Source organism: Ciconia boyciana, chromosome 9, assembly GCF_034638445.1.
Source record: "Ciconia boyciana chromosome 9, ASM3463844v1, whole genome shotgun sequence".
NCBI classification, from domain to species: domain Eukaryota; kingdom Metazoa; phylum Chordata; class Aves; order Ciconiiformes; family Ciconiidae; genus Ciconia; species Ciconia boyciana.
In genome coordinates, this window is record NC_132942.1 from 13,618,656 (window position 1) to 13,639,823 (window position 21,168).

At 44.5% G+C, this 21,168-nt stretch overlaps 1 long non-coding RNA gene across 1 annotated transcript; it reads left to right on the top strand.

Moving 5' to 3' along the window:
• Positions 1-2,477: 2,477 nt before the first annotated feature.
• Positions 2,478-20,888, top strand: LOC140656794 (uncharacterized). Its single transcript, XR_012044152.1, has 3 exons — positions 2,478-2,555; positions 3,693-3,880; positions 20,676-20,888. It is a non-coding gene; the product is annotated as an uncharacterized lncRNA (long non-coding RNA).
• Positions 20,889-21,168: the final 280 nt, after the last annotated feature.

A 21,168-nucleotide genomic window follows, 5' to 3' on the forward strand; every position in this document is an offset into this window, starting at 1 on the left:
TGGAGAGAGCAAGCAGGAGTATGAGATACTACTGTGCGTCAGGACAGCCTTAAAATGAATGTCATGTATTCTCAGCTTTGAGAACTGAATTCCATGGGTTGTAATTGAATTTGCTGTCAGACCCATGGGGCTCAGTTCTTCAGCTTGGATATTTCTGTCTTCACATACATGGGAGATCAAAGAAGCACTTGATCATTCGCTGACTCTTCTGGCTGGTGATAGCAGCAAGTAGGAGAGAAAGAATAACTGATGTGAATCATTTTAACAGGGAGGTTTCATTGCAAAGGCCACGCTCTCTCATGTTAAATAGCTATACAGTGATTGAATCTTTTATTAGCTGATAGGCTCTGTGTTGCTGCTCACTGTTTATTTCACTCTGTTCTTTCCTCTCGGTTTTATCAAGGTTACATATAAATCCCTGAGAGATTGTTGATTGAATGACGGTCCCCAAATATTGCAAAGTGGTGCAGTGCTCCTAACGGCAGCTATGGTGAGCTGCACTAGACCAGTGAAACCCTGCACCTCCTCGGTCTGAATGCCAAGTTTGCCAGCTGATAATCTGCTGTAACCTCCTCTGCCTGGTACCGCTGCTATACGGTTATTGTTTCTTTTGCTTTGTCTTATGCCAAATACCCATTTTCAGGAAAAAAAAAATCTCAGTTGTGACTGTAAAGAATACGCATTTGCACCAGCCACCAGCACCCTTACATAACACAGATTTGCTTTCCTGAAGATGCTAATGTGCTCCCAACATGTTTGGATAGGGAGCTTCTGTCTGAAGGCTCGGCAGCACAAGCATTCCCTTGTAGGGGGATTCATTCAAGTCACAGGCTGATGGTTTTTTTCTGGAGGATCTATGTTCAAATTTTTTGTTCAGGCATCAGGAAAATAATATTTGTGGTCTTTAAGCATGTAAAGAGTTATCGTTACCAATGAGCTTTCCACCTCTTTCCTGCAATAATAACACCTTCCTAAATTACATTTTTGCAACTCAGTAAAGTGGAGCATGCACTGATCTTATCCCTGTGGTGCAATGCTCTTACAAGCACAGAAATATTAAAATTCCACAGGTGCAGGAGCAGTGTGTTCAGCTAAATGGCTTAAAACTGTCACGAGCCTTTTATTCTGAAAATGTATTTACACTAAAAATAATCAGATATAATCACTGTTGCCTGTGGTTACAGATGTACCTTCATACTGATGTACTTTTCATATAAATTTTTATTCTAGGGGTTGAAGAGTTTCTTTGTGGCTGTCTGAAATGTATCGTGCTCACCAGTCTAGAAATTATAGTTCTTGGAAGAGCTCACCAGTTCCACCAGCTCCTGCTGTGGGAATATCCATTAAACAAGAGGGAGAAACGCACAAAGCAAAGGACGATATTGAAGTTTCATTTTTTTCATTTCCTCTATCATCCCTGTCAGAAAGAGGAAATGAAACTTGAGGTCAGAGTTAGCAAAATCTGCAAAAGAAGAGAGAGCGACAGAACAGTTTTACAGGATTTCTAATGCAGGCAGCATGGTGGATATTAGATGGCTGAACGGGCAAAACTTCATCTACTTCCTTCACTATGAAGCCCAGCCTCCAGGCAGGGATGCAGCAGAGATGATGATGTGTGTATGGTGGTAACCACACAAGGCCACTGATGAAATCAAGATGGTCTTTGGTACAGGAGTCTTTGCAGTCCCATCTCTTTGAGGGAAGACTTCAAAATGTGGTGTAAGGAATGCTTTTTTTTCTCAAAAGTCTACAGTAAGTCGTGAACTAATAATAGCACTATTGATGTTACCTCACATTAAGCTTAAGTAGTTAAAACATGGAGGGGTGAACAAGTCGCCATTGTGTGAGTGAGGGAACAGATACAGGGCTGTTGTTACTCTGATAATGGCTCGCGCCTGCGATTGTACTCGCAGGAAAGGCGAGGGGGTTCCCATGGTGGGCCAGAGCCATGCGTGTATACCCCCAGAGTGCGGTTCCTCACTCCCTACAAATTCATACACCAGATTACCACACCTTTGGTGACCTGCAAATGGGATATCACTACCAAATACTTGGTAGCTACGTCTGCATGGCGCTGAACTTCCCCAAGTGCCACAAACTGCCTGTGTCTAGGTGAAAGTCTAGCTCTTGAGCTCCAGCTCTCCATGAATGTTGGGCTTGCATGTAGGAAAACAGTTGCACAGGCCATGTGTAATGAAAAGTAGTTGGTATTTGTGTCCTGAGCAAATATATGTTCTGATCATAGCTGTTCATGTGAAAAATGGTGAAGGAAAGAGCTGTTCCCAGAGTTTGTTATTCTCAAACCTTTTTTCTCTGGAAGCTGCCTAGGTGTTTTCTGTGCTCTACAATTGCTGCTGGGTGAGAGAGAACAGATTAAAATGATTAGGCACAGAGCTATTTTGAAAGCAGAAGCAAGCCTGCCTTCCAGCCTTGCCGTGACGGACCATTCAGTGTGTTCTTCCTTTGCTACAGGTTACTGTAGGTACTTTTGACCTTTGCTTGCCCTGGATGACAAGGCATCTTCTTTTTGGATATTCTTGGGATCTTTAAACCAGGTAAGTTTTCAAGTCCTAGACTGTCCTACTGACAGTGCTGTGTCTTTCCAGCAGAATAGAAAGTATTTTTAGCATGCAGTTTCAAATCAGTGTACCTTCTGTCTGTCTAATTATGCTGCCTCACAGCATACACATTTATTCTACTTCACTGTGACCAGGGCAGTCCTCAGGATGCCCCAGCCTGCAGCTCACACCCCAGCCAGCCTGCAGTGGGATACGTGACTCTCAGCACACCGAAGTAATGCAGTGTCACAGTGCTGACGGTAAAGCAACTCAGTGACTCATTTCCTGACGCTCTGTCAGATGCACAACGTGTTATGTATATTAATTGATACAAGTCCTTACTGAATTCACCAGCTTTGTGCACAAGCACCAGAAGTGAAAGCATCACAACCTTCATGACTGAATCTCTTCTGAAGGATTTTCTCATCTTCTCCTATTCCCTGTCTTACAAAACTGATCTCTTTAATCTAGTCCTCTAAATGTTTCATTTCGGAGTGAAATTCTGATTTTTCATTGTACTTTTTTTCCTCTTGGCAGAATCATTCAGGTGAATTCAGCTATATTTGTTAGGGCTCCTATAGATTTGAAACTTGACTTTGGGGCAAGTAAAGCATTTGTTAAGAAGATATACCCTCACTATATCTTTTTCAAGCTGATGTGTGCCACCTTCTGGTGCTTATTCACAGATCGTACTCTGTTTATTTTGTTCTGAATAAATCAATAGGCTGAATCCCCCTGGCACAGCTCTGACAGACCAGCAAGGCTACTTACATTTTGCAGATGAACAAACTAAGAGTCCAAACCCTTAAAATGGAGAAGCAGCCCTGAATTCTATTGCATGCTTGTTGCTCTTCACTTGTGGCTTTCTGCTTACTATTCACAACAAAGAAATGAGCACAAAAGTCTACACGCTTCTTCTTCTGGTATGAGCATGCCCCAGTGTCTCACTGCCGCTGTTCGTGCGGTTTGCTGCCTCCCCCTCCCTTGGCTGACGTTCTGTCCCCTTCTTCCTGGTCCTTGATCCCTCCCTGCCTCCCCTGGGGCATATGTCTTGTGGTTTTTGGGCTTTTCTCCCCTGTATGTTGTGGGATTGTCCCTTTTTTTCTTTTTCTTTTTTTTTTTTTTTTTTGGTAGCTCATCCCCCAGGACGCTTTTGTCCCTGCTTCAAGATAGTGCTTGAATCTGGTGGAAAAAAGCAAACCTCGTGAGTGCTGGAGGGGCTTGTGCACTACTTCAAAAGCAGAATGGAAACAAATGGTGAAGCAACTCAGAGAGGGGAGTGGACAGAGGCAGACAGAGAGCAGCTGCCGCAGCAGTAACAGGTCTGTAAGTGTTCGCATGTTTTACATTGCAGGTAAGGTGAGAAAAGTGCCCTGTGGCATTAAGCACTGCTCCCTTTTGCTGCCTGCCACCCCTCATCTTCTCCTTAAGCCTCTGCATTTCTTTATACTGTGTGTGCCTTGTCCAGTGAATGCTGATGAGAGGCGTTAGTGCAGGCTGCAGATGGGCGTTTATTCTCAGCAAATGATTTTAGGCCTTTTCAAATGAGTGGCTGTGCATTGCACACTCCTCTAGAGATGGCTCTGGACTTGCTGCCCTTTGGTACCCCAAGACAAGATAGCTGATGCTGACTGTGGCTCATCTTTTTGGCTAGCATCCCTTTTTGCTTCCAGGAAAATGATGAGTTTATGTCAGGTTCAGTAATCCTGATGTCTGCACAGTTGAGAGAAATAGCACTTTAATGTGAGCGTGAGTGTGCATGTGTATATATGGAAACTACAGCTTTGACAAGCTTCTCATCTGCCTTGGGAAAGAAACAGGAGGGCTTAAAAGCTATGGAGTCGCAATATGCTGACTAAGGTCACTAGTTCTCAGTGACTCACAATCTGTTTTTCTGGCAGCCCAACCATACAGCAGGTTGTGCTTTTTTGATCTTCTGTTTCTTTCCTTTACAAAACTCTACATCGGAAAAGTTAATACCTAAAGATATCCTGGAAGGTCTGTCCCTTTGACAGGATACATGCAGTCAAGTATAGAAATCTCTGTTCACTGGCATCCCTCCCTCACTCTGCTGTACTAGCCTGTTTTTGCACTAGCAAAGAGACACTTTTAAAATTTACATTAGGTTAAAGTTATTATGAAAGATATTTGCTAGGTTGTCTTTCTGGTAGTCATCCTTATTTTCCATTTTCTGACTGCTCACTGCCCACCTGGAGAGGAGTGTTGGGCAAAGCCAGCTGAAGCAGGCTGTGCCATTATCTCACTGAGGCACTGAGATGTTTCTGGCTGCCATTAAGTATCTAGTTTCTAAAATGAGGGACTTTTCCACTTTTTTTTTTTTTTATTTTCTGTGCTAAAAATAGGACTTACACTGCCTCAGCACTTACGGATCTTAGAATCATAGAATGGTTTGGGTTGGAAGGGACCCTAAAGATCGCCTAGTTCCAACCCCCCTGCCATGGGCAGGGGCACCTTCCACTAGATCAGGTTGCTCAAAGCCCCATCCAACCTGGCCTTGAACACTTCCATGAATACTTGGAATTAGTCAAAGAATGTAATTTGTTAGAAGAATCTGCCAAGATAGGATTTTTTTACTTTCATTTTTCTAAATTTTTTTTAAGGTTTTCTCTGACTTTCTGCCCTTTTGTTTTCCTCTTTCTTTTACCCTGCAAAAATTTTGTTGTCTACTACCTGTTGAAAAAACCTCGATTTTTGAACAAACAAACATACAGTCATTGGGAAAGGAAGCTGTTTCATTTCAACATGTGAAGGAAATTTTTAAATCAGATTTGAAATAAAAATACCTTGCCCAGAAGATTTGTCTGTATGGATTAATATCTGTTGCTTGCCTGTAAACTCTGCTGCTGTGCAGGTGATGGCAGAGCATCGCAAGCCTTCATGCATTGCTGCTGAAGTACCAGGCACACTTCTACTGTGCTGTGGAGGTACCTCTTAGAAGCAGGTCATAGATAAATGAACCAATTTGTATAAAAATAATCATCACTGGGATGATTCTTTCAGATTCGTAATAGTGTATTAAATAATGATCATTAATTTGTTGTTTAGGAAAAAAAAGAACCCAGCCAAGCATTTCCACTTTCTATAGATAGCAATTCAATTACTATTGTGCTGGAGTTAATTCTCTTGGTATTCCTGTGAGAAATTTTATTCTTTATTTATTCTCATTTTATAGACTGGGACACAGGGACATACTTGGCTGAGGACACAAAATGAATCTATTTGAAGTTTTCTAGGAATTTTGCCATAGTTAATATCACTGGTTGAAAGGCTTGAGTATGAAGGAGGCTCTCAGTGTTGTCCGTAGCCTAGCCCTCCTCTGAACAGATGCCCACAGTGCAGAATGTCCATTTTCTGCTTGCACTGTTGCTCAGAAAGTTGCTCTGCCTATTCTTGCCAGGGAGAGATCTTACAGGAGAGGAAAATGCCTCCTGTTGTCCACGAATCACTGAACACCCTTGGAGGCAGGACCACCTAAATTACAGCCCCACTTCAAAAGCCTCCTGCTAACATTTTACAGCTTCACTTGTTTTCTCACATTTCCTCCTTTCTGTGTTTTCCTGTGCAAGCTCAGGCGAGGAAGAGTTTTTCCTGGATACAGAAATCTGTGGCTCTTGTGGCATTTTTAGGCACGTGGCTGCCAATCAACCAGTTCACACAAAAAACCCTTTAGAGTGGACCCGAGGCCACAGCACATCCTTCAGTGCCTGGGCACTTGCACCATGGTAGGGGCTTAGCAGTGGAAATTTTTATCTTTTCCAGCATGAAAACAAAGCTCTTCTCTTGACTGAGATCTCACGTAGTGCTGACAGCATTTGCTAGGGTGCTGCCAAATAACAAAGGGCAATATTTCCTTCAAGAAGCAGAAAGCGTATTAAAAGTTTCTGAGCTGTGTTTGTGAAAATCTCGGAGTCATTTGATTAGGAGCTTGAAGCTGGTCGGACTCCTTCCAGCTTCCCCACTTCACCTTTGTTTCTGCGTGATACTGCAGCTGCTCTGATGAAAAACAGTTATTTAAAAATTTGCTTGTAGCTATGGCAACCTTCATGCACTGTATTTCAATTGAAACTCTAAAACAGCAGCAGAAGTTTCTTAATAGGATATTTATTAAGATTTTAGTCTTTGTACATTTTAAAATGGAAATATTCGATTTTTAAAGGGGGGTTATCAAAATCTCATTAATTTTGGAACTACAGTTTTGTTGTGAGAGCTGCTGCTTAGCTCATTTTTGGTGTTTTCTTTTTTTTTTCTTTTTTTTGTTTAAGATTCTTCTGGTTGCTTTAACTCTTCAGAGCCTAAAACATGGGGCAGTTTCCAAATGCCTGCTCCTCCTCTCTGCGCCTGGTCTCCCTCTCTCTCTAGCAGATGGCTGGTTTTGTAGTGGCACGGTGGAGGGACTGGGCAACCAGTTATGTTGGGATCAGGCTGGCAGGGCTGGAGCATTGCCAGGGATCTCCGACTTTGCCTTCCCTCAGTAAATAACCCAGGTGGTTTATTTAGCCCTTTGCCCATGCAGTTGCCAGGTGTCTGCCTGCTCTGAGAGAAGCAAATAGATGTGCTTGCAGTAGATCATTTAGTACGTCCATGGTATTTTATGTTTCTTCTCAAAGGCACAAACTTTCAGGGTGTACTCAGTTTGTGTAGGTACAGTCACAGGAGGTTTGAACCTCACAGACAACTCAGTGTGCTGGCTGCACCTCGGAAGGGTTAAATTTGCAAAGCTGCTATTTTCCTTTTTGTTTTTTTCCCTCTTCTTTTTCTCTGTGCATTCACACCTTCAAAATCATGAGGATAAAATTAAGGAAGCGTTGCTGAGACATACACTCTGCTGCCCTAAACCCCCTTGAGCCGTGATGATATGTTCTGGTGCCTCCGAAGTGTGGATTAGGTCTAATTAATACTGTTTCTTGATCAATGGTTTTGACACAAACGCATCTAAGGGATTTATGTAATTACAGCTGTAACAGCAAGGGCTTTTTGCTAGGAAGCTCCCAGCGCTGGGGTGGGGAAGCTTGCTCCTAGTGATGGGATTTTTGTCCTCCAGCCACTGTAGGTGCATGACTGCCCCATCGTTCTTGGTTTTGTTTTTTTTTTTGCCTGGGCAGGTTTGAAGCTACTGGTTTGCACTGGAAGATGCCTGAGGTGTGAACAGGCACATTCCTCAGCTAGCACAAGTTTGTATAACTGAGCATTGGCACCTTTTGTCTGTACCAAGAGGATTATTCCTGACCCATACTGTGAAATGTTCATTTTTGGAAATGCCTCACAATAGGTTATAATGAGCCAGCTGAGGAGGTGTTATCAAGGTATTCAGAGGATTTTTATGTTTCTTTATTCTAATCTGTAGAAAAAAGAGTTGAATTGATCACATTTCTCACAATACATCTAAGAGAAAACATGCAAAGGATGTGAAACATTCGACACCCTCTAGCCCTCCCATTCTGCATGTTGGATGACTGACCCTCTCCACCCTCCTCCCAGCACAACGGACATCTCGTGTCTAATCCATATGCTACGTCTGTTGCTGTGATCAGACGAGACAGGACCAGGACACAGAAGAATATATGCCTATTAGATAGGCAGGGCTCTAGAAGGGGAATTGCACTACTGCAAGAGAGATTAAATTAAATTATGAAACTTTGCAGTCCATTGACTGCGCTAAACCAACTACACTTTATTCAGGGCTGTGAAGCTCTAATGGAGGTTGGAAAAGCTGCCAAAGGGGCTGGAATTATATCTGTATTGGAAAGGGAAGTTTCTGGTTCGATAAGAAATTAGAAGGATCAAAGAAAATCAGGTTGGGTGGGATCTTAAGGAACCCTCTAGTCTAGACCATGCAATGTGCTGAGAGGCATTAATAGACATCAAGGAGATGCAGGGCTTGGGTTCAGGGCTGGATCTAGGCTTTAGCAGTTTCATGTTGTAAAATTTCCCTACCACAGTACAACTATATATCAAAGGATTTGTGCAGCCCTGCATGCCTTTGGCATGGAGGTGAACGTGCAGGAATGAGGGGAGCTGGGGTGTGCCTGTCCTTCGCTGAGTACCAGGGAGGTCTTTGATAAACCAGCACAGCATGAAAGAGGCTGGAGGTACAGGGCTGCAGAGACATCATCCAGTCATGTCCGTCCTGTCTTCCACTGGATCTTATGCAGATAATAACTTGGTCAGCCCCAAGGATTAAAGCTCTTCTGCGTTTTTGGAAAGTGCCATGTTCAGCATGCAGACGCACAGGGCTTCACTGCATTGCCATCCGTATGCTGTGGATATGGCAGGATCAATGCCAAAGTGTGGATTAAAATAGCATTAACACCATCTACTTCGGGACATTGTACTGAGGCAGTCGTACCATGAGCCAAATCTTTCTGACTTAAGAAAAAAATATTATCTTCAGTTTGCATAGAGGCAGTCAAGAAGCTATGTTAGAAGCTATAGCATACCTTGTTATGTTTTTCTGTTCTGTTTGTTTGTTTTAAAGTCAAATTGGTATCTTTCAGCAGTTGGAGAAAGAGAACACAATTAGAAGGCCAGAGACAGGGAATGATGCTGGGATAGTTTGCTTCAGTAGGATTTGTGCCCTATATAACTTAACTTGCAGCTGGCGATCCACCTTTGCTTAGATTTCATTTTAATGGGAATTTTCTCAGTCAATTTTATGACGAGAAGATGTAGATAGTTCTAACTCTTTTCAGCAATTCGGTACTTTTAGCTGCAAAACTATAATGGAACGAAAAATGCAATTTGGAAAGGAACCAACAATGTTTGTTTTGTTCTGTAGTTTCCCACTGAAAAAAAGGATTTTTTTTTCCCTCGCTACTCAAAACACGGGAACAAATTCTGACAACAGCTCACAACGGGAAAGAATTAACCAAGTCAATACATGAGCTACAACTTATGAAAGCTGTTTTCAAAAACTGTCTGAAGGAACCACTGAATCACTGCACCTCCTCAGCACTCACCGGATCATGCTGCTGCTGCTGGAGCAGCTTCTGGCTGCTTGCATTGCTCTGACCTGTTGCACCAATGGCCTGGTGGAGCTGCCAGGACAAGCTCTTGCAGGATATCTTACATTGAAACAAACGTACAAATATTTATAGGAGCCTTTAAATATCTGTCTGTTGCCCATCTGGCTTCCTTTATTCAGATACAATGCTATGTTTCCAACATATCTAGTCCTTCTCTAATAGATTAAGAGTTTTAAGACCCACTACTCTCCATCATTTCATAGGAGCTCACCAGCTAAATCTGGTGGGCTGGTAACTTTGAGATTAGTCTCTGTAATTTTCTTAGTTAGCATTTAAAGTTTCGTTACTCCATCCTGGCTAGACAAATGGCAAGCTCTGGCCTCATATTTCTACTGTTTGGTTTTACTTTCCTTCAGGGATTTTTCTCTTTATCCTTAATCTTGCAGCTCGTATCCTCAAGGAAAGGAAAAAAAGCTCTGAATTTCTGGTTAAATAAAACCATCTCATATAAATCCCTTTTGAGGTCCAAGAAATCTTGTGATAAAGCTTAGTTCTCTGATACAAACTCCCCAAAATTGGCTGAGAAACTGAAAACGTGCATATTTATTTGAGCAGAACAAATATTTATAGGAGCCTTCTAAGCTCTGTCTCCTGCCATCTGGCTCTGCCGCTTTAGAGGCACTGAAGCCTTCCCGGCGTGTTTGGCCCCCGCCTACAGGTGCGGGGGGGAGCGGGGCAGAGCCGCAGCTAGGCTGGGAAGAATTAAATGTATTGAACATTTCGGGGCTTTTCCTCCCTTTCCTCAGAATAGCAAGAAACGGTGCGAAGCTCGTTTTGCCCATTAGAGGGCAGAAATGTAACAGAAAGATCGTCCAGAGCGCGGTGGGGGAGCGCCCGCAGCGCGAAGCGGCACCGAGCTCCCCGGCCGGGCAGGAGGCGGCAGCGGCCCGCACCGCACCGCAACGCACAGCACCGCACCGCACAGCACTGCACTGCACCGCACAGCACAGCACAACACTGCACCGCACAGCACCGCAACGCACAGCACAGCACTGCACAGCACCGCACCGCACTCCACAGCACTGCACAGCACCGCACAGCACAGCACCACACCGCACAACACTGCACCACACAGCACAGCACTACACAGCACCGCAACGCACAACACCGCACAGCACCGCAACGCACAGCACCGCACTCCACAGCACTGAACAACACCACACAGCACAGCACCACACCGCACAACACTGCACCACACAGCACAGCACTACACAGCACCGCAACGCACAACACCGCACAGCACAACACAACACTGCACCGCACCACACAGTACCGCACCGCACAGCACCATACCGCACAACGCCACACTGCACCGCACAGCACCGCACAACACCACGCAGCACTGCGCTGCACAGCACAACACCGCACAACATCGCACCGCACCGCACAACACGGCACAACACTGCACCACGCAGCACAACACTTCACAGCACCGCACAACACCACACAACACACACAGCACTGCACAGCAGTGCACGGCACTGCACCGTACAGCACAACACCACACAGCACAAGACTGCACCGCACTGCACTGCACCGCAGCACACAACACAGCACAGCACCGGACAACACCACACCACACAACACCGCGCCGCGCCGCACCGCACAACGCCCACTGCACCATACAACACCGCACCACACAGCACTGCACAAAACCGCACTGCCTCACACAACACCCACCGCACAGCACTGCACCACACTGCACTGGCCCGGCAAACCCAGGCACTACAGCAAACCCTGTGTAGTCTGGATTGGGATCCATGTTAATGCACTCCTATTTTTTAAAAAAATCAGGCTATTAGTTTCAGAAGGGGAAGGGAAAGGAAAGGGGTGCAAATTGGAGTGTGGGCATCTAGTGAAATAGGTTGCTAAGTGTCTGTCAAGCATTTTAGGTGGAAAACAGAATGAACCTTTGCCAGTTAATTCTATAGGTAGACATTGTGAAAGAGAAGGTGTTTTGCTTTAAGAATATTAGTTTTAGCAAAGAATTTACAGGTGGTACTGGAACAAAGGGTAAAGTCAGTAAGGGGGTGTTCTCAAAACCATTACTTCCACTGATGGGCACTGAGAATTTGTCCCATTCCTTTCCTGGACTCTGCAGGAGAAGAAATTCAGTGATCCCAGGCTTGTTTAATCAAAATAGCTCTGCAGTTGCCTTTGCTTCAGGGATTGTCTGTTTGCACAGAAGCTTGCTCATCTGAACCTCAGAAACATTTGCTTCATCGCTTTCACCCTTCCCTGAAGAAGCCCAGTTTGCAGCAGCGTGTAGCTCCCTTTCGTCAAGCTGCCTGCAGAGCTACTTGGGAAGCCAAACACAGCTCTCCAGATTTATTAAAATGCATTGCTTGCTTTTTGTCAGCAGTGCTGATGTCAGTAAGAACAACAGGGCAAACACCTTAATAGGCAAGCCAAGAGCCTGTGTAGTGTTTATCTCACACACACGAAGTTTGGATATGGCTCAGCTATTGCATTACAGGCAGTGGCAGTGTTAGTTTCGAATGGTGTTGGAATTAAGTACAACTGGGCCTGTGGAGAAGCCTAGATAGCTGCTGAGCTTAATACTGAGCTGCAGAGCCGATTGCCTCCAGGGCTGTAATCTGAACACAGACCCAGTGCGGAGCATCCTTATGGGTGCAGTTCTTTGTGGGAAGTATTGCAGCAAAATAAAGCTTTTAGCTAGCTCAGACTGGACGCAGAGGCTGAAAGACCCTGTCACCATGGAGGTGTGGAGTGCTGTGAGGGCTGTACTGTGTGTCTGCCACTCTCCATCCACACTGATGAAATAAAAGAGAAAGAGGCAGCTCTTCAGGTGCTTTGCTAGGAGAGCGTATTACAGAAATAGAAACAATTCACCTGGCACTGCCCTCCCATGGGTAGAGCTGCCTTTCCACAATGCATAAAAGCACCAAAAATGCTCCTTCTCCACGCACAGGAGAGAGGATAGTCTCCTCTGCTGCCAGTACTGCAGAACTACTCTAATTAGTTAATAATTTTAATGGTAGGGGTATTTTTTGGATCTGAAAAGCTATGGCCGCTGTCCAAATCATCTAGGTCTTTTTTATGTGAATAAATATTACAAATACACAACAGAGAGATAAAGAGCCTCACTGAATAGTTGCACAAACAGGCTGAAGGATAGCACTGAATTGCTGAAATACAAATGCATCAGTGGATGTCGATGGATCTCAGCCGTGAGAATTGAAGTCCCTTTTGTCTGAATGTCTAGTTGTGACCAACTGGGGTTTGCATCCCATCTTGAAAGGTAGAGCCATTTGTTTAAAATGCTTAACCTTTGTTTAAGAGTTGCTTCAGTAATGACTCACGGAGGAGACTGCAGTGAATTGAATCACTACTCAAATTGTCTACTGTGTGAAGAATTTAGTTGCAGAAAAAAGGTTAGTGAAAAACCTCTAAGGTCTAAGGTGATCACAGCCCAAACTGCTGTAATCATTTTAATGTGCTAACTGCTGCAGTCTGGGCTCAGCCTCACTGCTGATGGCATTTTCCACTGCAAGATTGTTCTCCTGCTTTTCTTTGGATCATGTTGGTATTGCCCCATGTCCAAATATAGAGTAACTCCATGTTTCCATTCAGTGCTTTTGTATGTAAAATGTGTTAATCTGTTCTAAGCAGCAGAGCATCTTCTATAAGCTGATATTTTGGCACCTCCTTTGGTCTGTAGCTATTTCAACTTTCCTGGGCTGTTTGAAAGGGAAATGTGTCCTGGCACAGAAAGCAGAGCTGCAGCGGTCCCACTGCTTCAAGGCAATGAGGTGTCTTCAGCTGGTGGGACTCTTCCATCAAAGGAGTCCAGGCCTACATGGAGATGCTGAAATTGTGGTGGTAACATTGCAGATGTGATTTCCTGGGTCAAAAGGAGGTACTTTGTTCCTAGCAGGTCAAGGACTGGATCAGGAAGGTGAGGACTTTCTGAGGAGGTTGAAGTTTTAGTCTTTAAGGAGAACAGCTACTACGGAGAAGCTGGTCCTAAGGATGGCGAGGGGATAAGGTCTAACCAGGGATGTCTGTGAGCAGTCTCAACAGAGGGTATCCAAGATATTGGTGACTCCAATAAGCCATACAGGCAGTCCTGCTCCTTTCTGTGCTGTTGTGTAAGCCAGTTCTCATCCCAGCGGAACTCACATAGCCTCCAGCAGCAAAGCAAGCAGCCTCCAACACCTCCATTTGTATCCAAAGAGAGCTGCTGCCTTGGAAGCTGTGAGGGAGGAAGGGAATCAGCAGCCAGCTCTGGCTGCTGTGGGCAGAGCTGCCTGGTACAGCCTATGTCCTTCAGTCCTCTCAGCCTGTGCCGATCGCGGGCTGTGGGAAGGACCTGTGCAAAAGGCAGGGCTGTCTCGCTGTTCTATTTCATCAACTTCCCTTGCTCATAACTGACTGAGTGTTGGACACCTAATCTTGGTTCAAGCCAGGGAGAGTCTTGCAGCTCCAAAGTAACTAAGCGGAGAGACCAAGCATTTCATGGGAATCTGAGTAACCTGTTGCATGGAGGGGGGACATGACAAAACCTCAATTTCCCACAGTGAGTGATGAAATAATTACATCATAACTGACAAACTGCTGATTTTAAGGAGGATAAATTTCCCAAGAGCAATACTAAGATGACAAGCTTTCAGCTCTGGTGTGTCATTTATTGCTCTTCCTTGTGATGATTTTTTATAGTGGTTTCTGTGGAGCAAGTGGCTACTCAGCAAAATTAATGTGGCAGAATGAGACCCTTATATGGGGTCTGGGATTTAATCACCAAGCTTTTCACATATTTCAAAAAACACATTAATGTTAGGAGAGACCATTTATCAGTTACTTACTAGTTTGCTTCCCAGCCCACACCACAAGAATTTCACCCAGGGGTTCTTGCACTGCTCCCAGGAGTTATTGGCAGAAGCATCTCCCTGGAGCTAAAGTGGAAGAGACAATATAATATAACTAAAGTTTAAAAAATGCTTCTCTCCTTTCTAATACAAATTATCTGTGATGGATTATCACTCCTCCTAGGGCTAGAATATAAGCCCAACAATTTATCCCTGGCAACCTTTAATAGCTGTGCATATGCAGCCTCTTCGCTCTGTGACCCAGGAGAATGGCTTCTTAATATTCCTCTTAAAGACTTAGTGTTTGTGTTGGGTTTCCTGTAAATTCATAGTGTTTCATTTGCAGCCAAACTGCAACAAAACCCACATAACGATTAGGAAGCCTTGCACGTAGATACAGAAAATGCAGTCACAAGATTGCTAAATAGAAATTGCTCTATCTTTAAATGATCATGAGCTGTCAGCTGTTCCTTTGTTCGGATTATTATAGACACACATAAAGCATTTGATTGAATGCTCAAGTTTTCACCAGCTAGAATCCAGACGGATGTCTGATAAAATAACAAACACACCCCACTCCACCCCTCCTCAAAATCCCCTTCCTGCTTCGGCTGAATTTCTCCCTGTATTGAAGCCAGTATTTCATGGACTAAATTGGACAAAGCAAGCAAACAATCTCCTTTGCATTGATTTCCAAATCAAATCATTGTTAATCACATCAATATTCCCAGCTGATTCAACAGTCTCGGAGGCCAGCTTTCTGGCTCAAACAAGCTCCTCTACACGGATGCCACAGAGCCCTCTGTGTGTGCTGTCCAGATTTGCTATTAATTATTGTTGGAAACATTCAGGTCTGATTCTCTCATCTCTTCTTTCTCCCTCCTTTCCCCTCATGCAGCAAGGAAGAAACAGAAATACCATGCTTCACTGGACATTGCATTTCTAACCTCTCTCAGTGATGTGAAGGGGCAGCTGCCTAGTGCTAAAATACAGATCCAGAGCACCACCGGCTTACCTGTAAGCAACCACAATAGCTCAGCTGCTGGGAGCATGGCAGACATTTCAGTGTGGTGAGCTGCTAATTTCTGGGGCTAAACTCTGTTCTTTTGTGGTACAACTCTGATGGGGGGTGTGACAGCTTAGGGGGTATCAGAGCCTGCCTCCTCAGGCTGTGCTGACTGTGGAGCAAAAGCCTGCTCCTGCAGACATTTGTCCAAAGGATTAATTTCAAATCCATGTGCATCTCTATGTTCAGTGAGACGCCTCTCATGCTTTAAACTAAGCAAGTGCCTGTGCTTTGGGAGGATGGCAATCAGGGCAGAAACAGTGCGGTCTGACTGTGGCAGGAGCAGCACTGGCATTGGCAGCCCGGTGTGGGAAGGGATGCTGGCAGGACCTGGGAGGAACTCGAAATCAGCTCCTGCCCCCCCAGCAGCTCTGCTGAGGTCAGGTCTCACTGCAGGCAGTGAACAACTCCTTCCCTCCTTTGCAAAAGCGGGAGGAGAAAGGAAGAAAAAGTGGCAGACTCAGACATAACTGTTTCCAGCAATAACAAGAAACCCCGCCAGTGTGCGCACATACAGGCAAAGAAGCACACACAAACACACACAGAGCACATCACGGTCCAGAGTAGAGGAGCCTGTCTGAGACCGGATTAATGGTCAGTCTGAAAAGGAGGTGATGAGCCTTGGAGACCGAAATACCTTCTCCCAGTTAGACACAGCTCACGGGAACTCTGTGCACATGTGGGCATAGCTGGTTGGGAAAGCATACGCTGCCCATTTGACATGTAATAAATTTACCCTGTCAATAAGTAAGACTTCACGACTATATCTGTAGCATCTATCAGGAATGGCAAATTAATTAAAAGTATGAACTAATTAACCTCCCTGCTCTCTGCCTCTTCCTTTGCCAGGGCAGTGAGGCTCACCCTGCTGTAAGCCCCGCAGCAGCCTGCGCTGTGTCCTGGGCAGCCCTGGTTTTGCTAATGGCCCACGTGCTGCTCCCTGTGCATCTGGGGACTGAGGTGCCCTCTGCTTAATGAGGCCACTGACAGTTTGATGATGCTTTCTGTAAAAGTGTTCTCCTATGCCTTTACTGAAATTTTCCGTGAACTGGTTATAATATGGCCTTAGGCCAGCGTGTGAGCTGTAGAGTAGGGTCGCCAGCAGAGGCTGGGATTGGAATGGCGTTTCGAAGGGTCTCTGCCGTAGAAGTGGAAACCTGATGAGGCGAAGAGGGCTCTAGAAAGAGACGTAAACTTCTCTTAAGATGGTCGAGCTGAATTTGGGGAGTGTTGGTGTAACATACCGCTCTTTGAACTATCCTTTAGCAGAGTAGGCTTTGTATCGCCTCAAGGAAGCTTTAGCCAAGGGGAAATTAGGGCTAACTTCCTGTCTGCCGTGGTTAATCTGCTAGAGACCACTGTGTCCTCTGGAAATGGCAGAGACTGCGCACAAGCCGGTAAGCACAGCAAGAAGCTCTGCAGTGGCTGCACAACGAGCCCACGTCAGCATTACAGGTGGCTTCACCTCGTGAGAACTAGTCTTTATTCTCTTGCTGTCACATTTTCCTGTCTGCTCACTTGTAAATCAAATTGCCATGTTCTCTGATGATAATGTTTTACTCCTCCGAAAGTTACTGTTTGCACAGTAGCATCTGTACGATGCTATTTTCCCCCTCTGAATAATCATTTTCGTAATCTGAAACTGAAAAGAAAACCCAAACAACTACCATGGAAGAAACAAAAATTCTCATGGAATAAATCTCCATAGACTCAGTTAAATTTCCCTGTAAATGCATATTACTTCTGGAGCTTCCCGTGAAGGCAGCAATGAAGAGAATTATTCTGCTCAGTTTTACCTACTGACCCTACCAAATACTTTCCTCAGCATGCTATCAGAGGTGTTGTAGAGTTGATGCATTCGCTATTTTCTGTTTAATAGAGCTGATATTCAAATCGAGTGATGTCCCTTGTCACAAATATAATTTCATTCTTCTACCGCACTTGCCAAGAACAATGCAATGGCCTCGCTGTTAGACACTGTACTTGGTTCATTACTTTAAAATATGTTAGCACTTTGTTCATAATAGGTTTGATGGCTTAAACAATATAGGTGCTGAATTTTTAATGGTAACAATAAGGTATTTATTTTATTTGTATTTGAAGAAGGAGCAGGAAGCACAAGTACCTTGTGAGAAAGCTTGCTTTTGTGAGACTAAGTCCAGTTTTGCAGCCATGCCGGATCATGCCAGCACCCTTTTTTGAGGTGACCCTGAATATGTTGCAATTACTACAGTTGATTTGTCATTTAAGGGTGTTATGAAAAATACTTCAGGGGCTCTCGCAGCACACGGGTGAGTTTTACCTTTACTCTCGCAGCCCAGCAGAGAGGGTCTGGCCAGCCACAGGGTCTAAGCTGTATGCAGAGGGAGAAAAATCTCGCCTGTGCTCAAAGCGTCTTTAAATCAGTGGAAGAGATATTTCTTGTGGGGGTGCTAAATTTGACGTAGGAACACAGGCATGGGTTGGGGTTTCAGGATCATGTGGCCATTGGCACCATCTCTCCTATTTCCTTCTGGTCTATTGAGTGCTATATTCAGGTCTGATGTGTCCAATTAATAGTGAGATTGAAACCCTACCGAGTGTCCCAAAATTATCCTGCAAGGAGCAGAACATGAAGCTGCAGCAAGGTAGGAGGGAGGGGACCAGCTGTGGATCCTCACAGCGTGGAGCAGTTCACAGCATCCCATGCTGCCAAGGTGCTGTGCTGGTTGGCTCCTTACTGAGGAGTTTGGAGGTACAGCCAGTGATAAATAGCATTACAGAACACTTTATGCATAAAGCATCACTGCCTTGAAGGGGCACCAGGCTTCCTGGGGAGAAGCACGGTGGCATTTCTGGACATGGTGGTCAGTCCCTCTGCTTATGGTGGGCTTCAGCTCTCCCTGCACAGCTGCTGCCCCTTCTCCTCCTGGCCTCGCCCACCAGCCCCTTTCCTCAGGGCAACTGCATGTTCATGTTGACAAGCCCACAAACGGCTTCATCAGTCTTTCCCCTGCTCAGAAAAAAGTTAAGAGGCTGCACAAAATTTCCATCTTGCAGCAGGAATCTGGGGCTTCCCCTGGACAGGACTCCCCGACGGCATGCGGGGAAGAGAGGCAATGTTTTAAGGAAAGAACATTTGAGAGTATTTCTGCAAAAAACAGAAAATATTTTATTTTTAAAGCCATGTGCACAAAATTTGGCTTCCTCTGAAACTGGAAATTGTCTCACAGCAACATATGCTAATTCATTAGATGGATTTCATTCATTGAAATGTGAACTGGAGTAATTTCTTCCTACTTTTGAATGCAAATTGCAATTCAGCCTTAACTATGGCAGTATTCCCATTACACAGGGCTGAAGAATGTCTATAATATTTACTTTACTCTTGCTTTTAACTTAGCAAAGGCTTTTCTCAATAAGCTTCATCTCATCCCCCAGCAGCCTTTTGTGCTGTTCCTCACGTTCAGTTTTGTACCGAGGGCTTGGCTCAGCCATCTGGGTGCCAGCACTGCCCGGGCAGTAAGTCTCCTGGACGCCTGGGCGCACCAGGAAGGACATATTGTGACTTACAGTTCTCTTCTTGTTTTGTTCCTGGTGGGAACTGGGTCTGTCCAACCTGCAGCAGTCTAATACTCCCAGAGCAGGGGCCTGCTGAGGCATAGCCAATACCTGGCATATTTTCATTTTGATTTAAGTGAGCAATTAGTTAATTAATAAATAGAGGAATTTGCTTCTATTTTGATTTGCTTCTGATTTGAATTAATGGTTCTTCCAGCAAAAATAAACTACCCCAATAATAATATATTTATAACCTCAAGGCTTCTCTTTGGGCTGCATATGAAAATGCTGCCTAACCTCCATCAGTACTGAACTCGTACTGAGCATCATAAGCATTGAAAGAAAGAAGAGGAATGACAAGAGGGAGAGGGAGCGGGGAGAGAATGAAGTTCGCTTCCCCCATACATTAGATCGTTTCTTAAAAATTGTTTTGATAACTTTTTTCTGCTCACAATAGACTTGCCTGTGTATTTATGTGTGTTATTCTCTCTGTATGAGGCTAATGACTGCCTGAAATCATTCAGTGAAAGCAATTGTTTGGACATCTCTCCATGTACTGTAAAAGGTGATAAAGTATAAGGTTTTCATTATTGTTCAGCTCACATCTGGAATTGACTCCAGCCCATGTCTGGCATGCCAAGCCAATAGCCTCACTCTATATTCCACCCGTGTCTTTTCCTTTTCTGAGCTTATTCTGTCTGGCTTGATACTGCTGGGTGGTGTAGTCACAGGAGGAACTGTGTGCAGGAGAGAGCACTCTGGTTTGTGGTAGGACGCTGGTGTGAGGAATTAAAGCTCCTGTTGTGACAGAGATGGCAATAAAACCAGAAAACTTCTTCATGCAGAAGGAAAAAACATCTTTGCGGTAACTGAGACATTCAGAGGTTATACATGAGTATCGAGCAATGCCTTTCACACTAATTTCCAAAGTGCTGTTAATCTCAGTTTAGGTCAGGTCTTGAATCTTCCTTGCCAAAGGCTGTCTGGCGAGGTTGCTTCCCACCGCTGTGGCTGGCTGATGGGATTTGTTCCCACCTACGCTTTAGCAGAACAGACACATAAAGTACAGCGAGGAGAAAACAAATCCTCTTTAATGCCCTCCCCTCCCATTCCAAAATCCTGGGGGTTTTGTGTGCCGATTGCACATAACAAGGAAAACCAACTCAAGCTTCCCCCTGGCAGGGGCCACCAGAGCCATACTGTCTGTCAGGCAGCAGGACCTGCCCCTTAAACAACATAATTTCCCCACCATATAACTTCATTGCCGCAACCTCCCACTGCCGTCTCCGAAGGGCCGTTATTGCCCAGTCTGAAGATGCTTGGGGTAAGCAAATATCTCAAGCTGAGAAGTCTGGCATTGGTTCATTACAAGGAAATCCCTCAACCTTAAAATTGCTTATGGTATCACTGTCTAACAGACCAAACCATCTCAGGAGTTTAAGAATAAACCTGGCATACACTGGTGTGACTGGTTATGGGGTGAGGGAAGACTGGCACAAAATACAAAGAAGCTGTGTTTGAAGGAAAGGCATCTTAACAAACAGTTTTCATCTTCACCTTTCAGTATTTAAGTCACAATGCAGCTTCCTGCCATTATTAGAGCAATTAAAATGCAATTACTTTTTCATCTTTATTTCAGTTCTTGAATAATTAAAGCCACTTCACATCAAGGGTGATCCATAAAGGAAGGCATTTTGCATGTGAAAAGCTGCAAAGGGTGGAAGACTTTGGGATATTGGCAGTCAGCAGCGAGCAACTGCAATTGGTAATGCTACAGTAAGCCGCCTCCTTTGCGCAGCTCTACAGGATCATGGAAAGAGGCCAATTGCTGGATTTCGGTACTTTATCTTGATTAAACGGCTGTTTCAATTTGGTATTCACTCCTTTCATATTTGTAATCACTTTAAGATTTTCATTTTATAGTATTCACTTATTTAACTGCTTGTTTCCTGCCAAGTCTAAAAAAGGAAAGGCTTTTCCTCCCTTCTCCTTGCCGAGCTGCAATAAAGGCAAGAGTTTACACAAAATTACTTCTATATTTAAAGTCTCCTGATGTAAATCTCTGATCGCTTTAAATAGAGCTGGTAGATATTGCAAGTAAGATAGGAGTGAAAGATCCTGAGCTGCTGGAG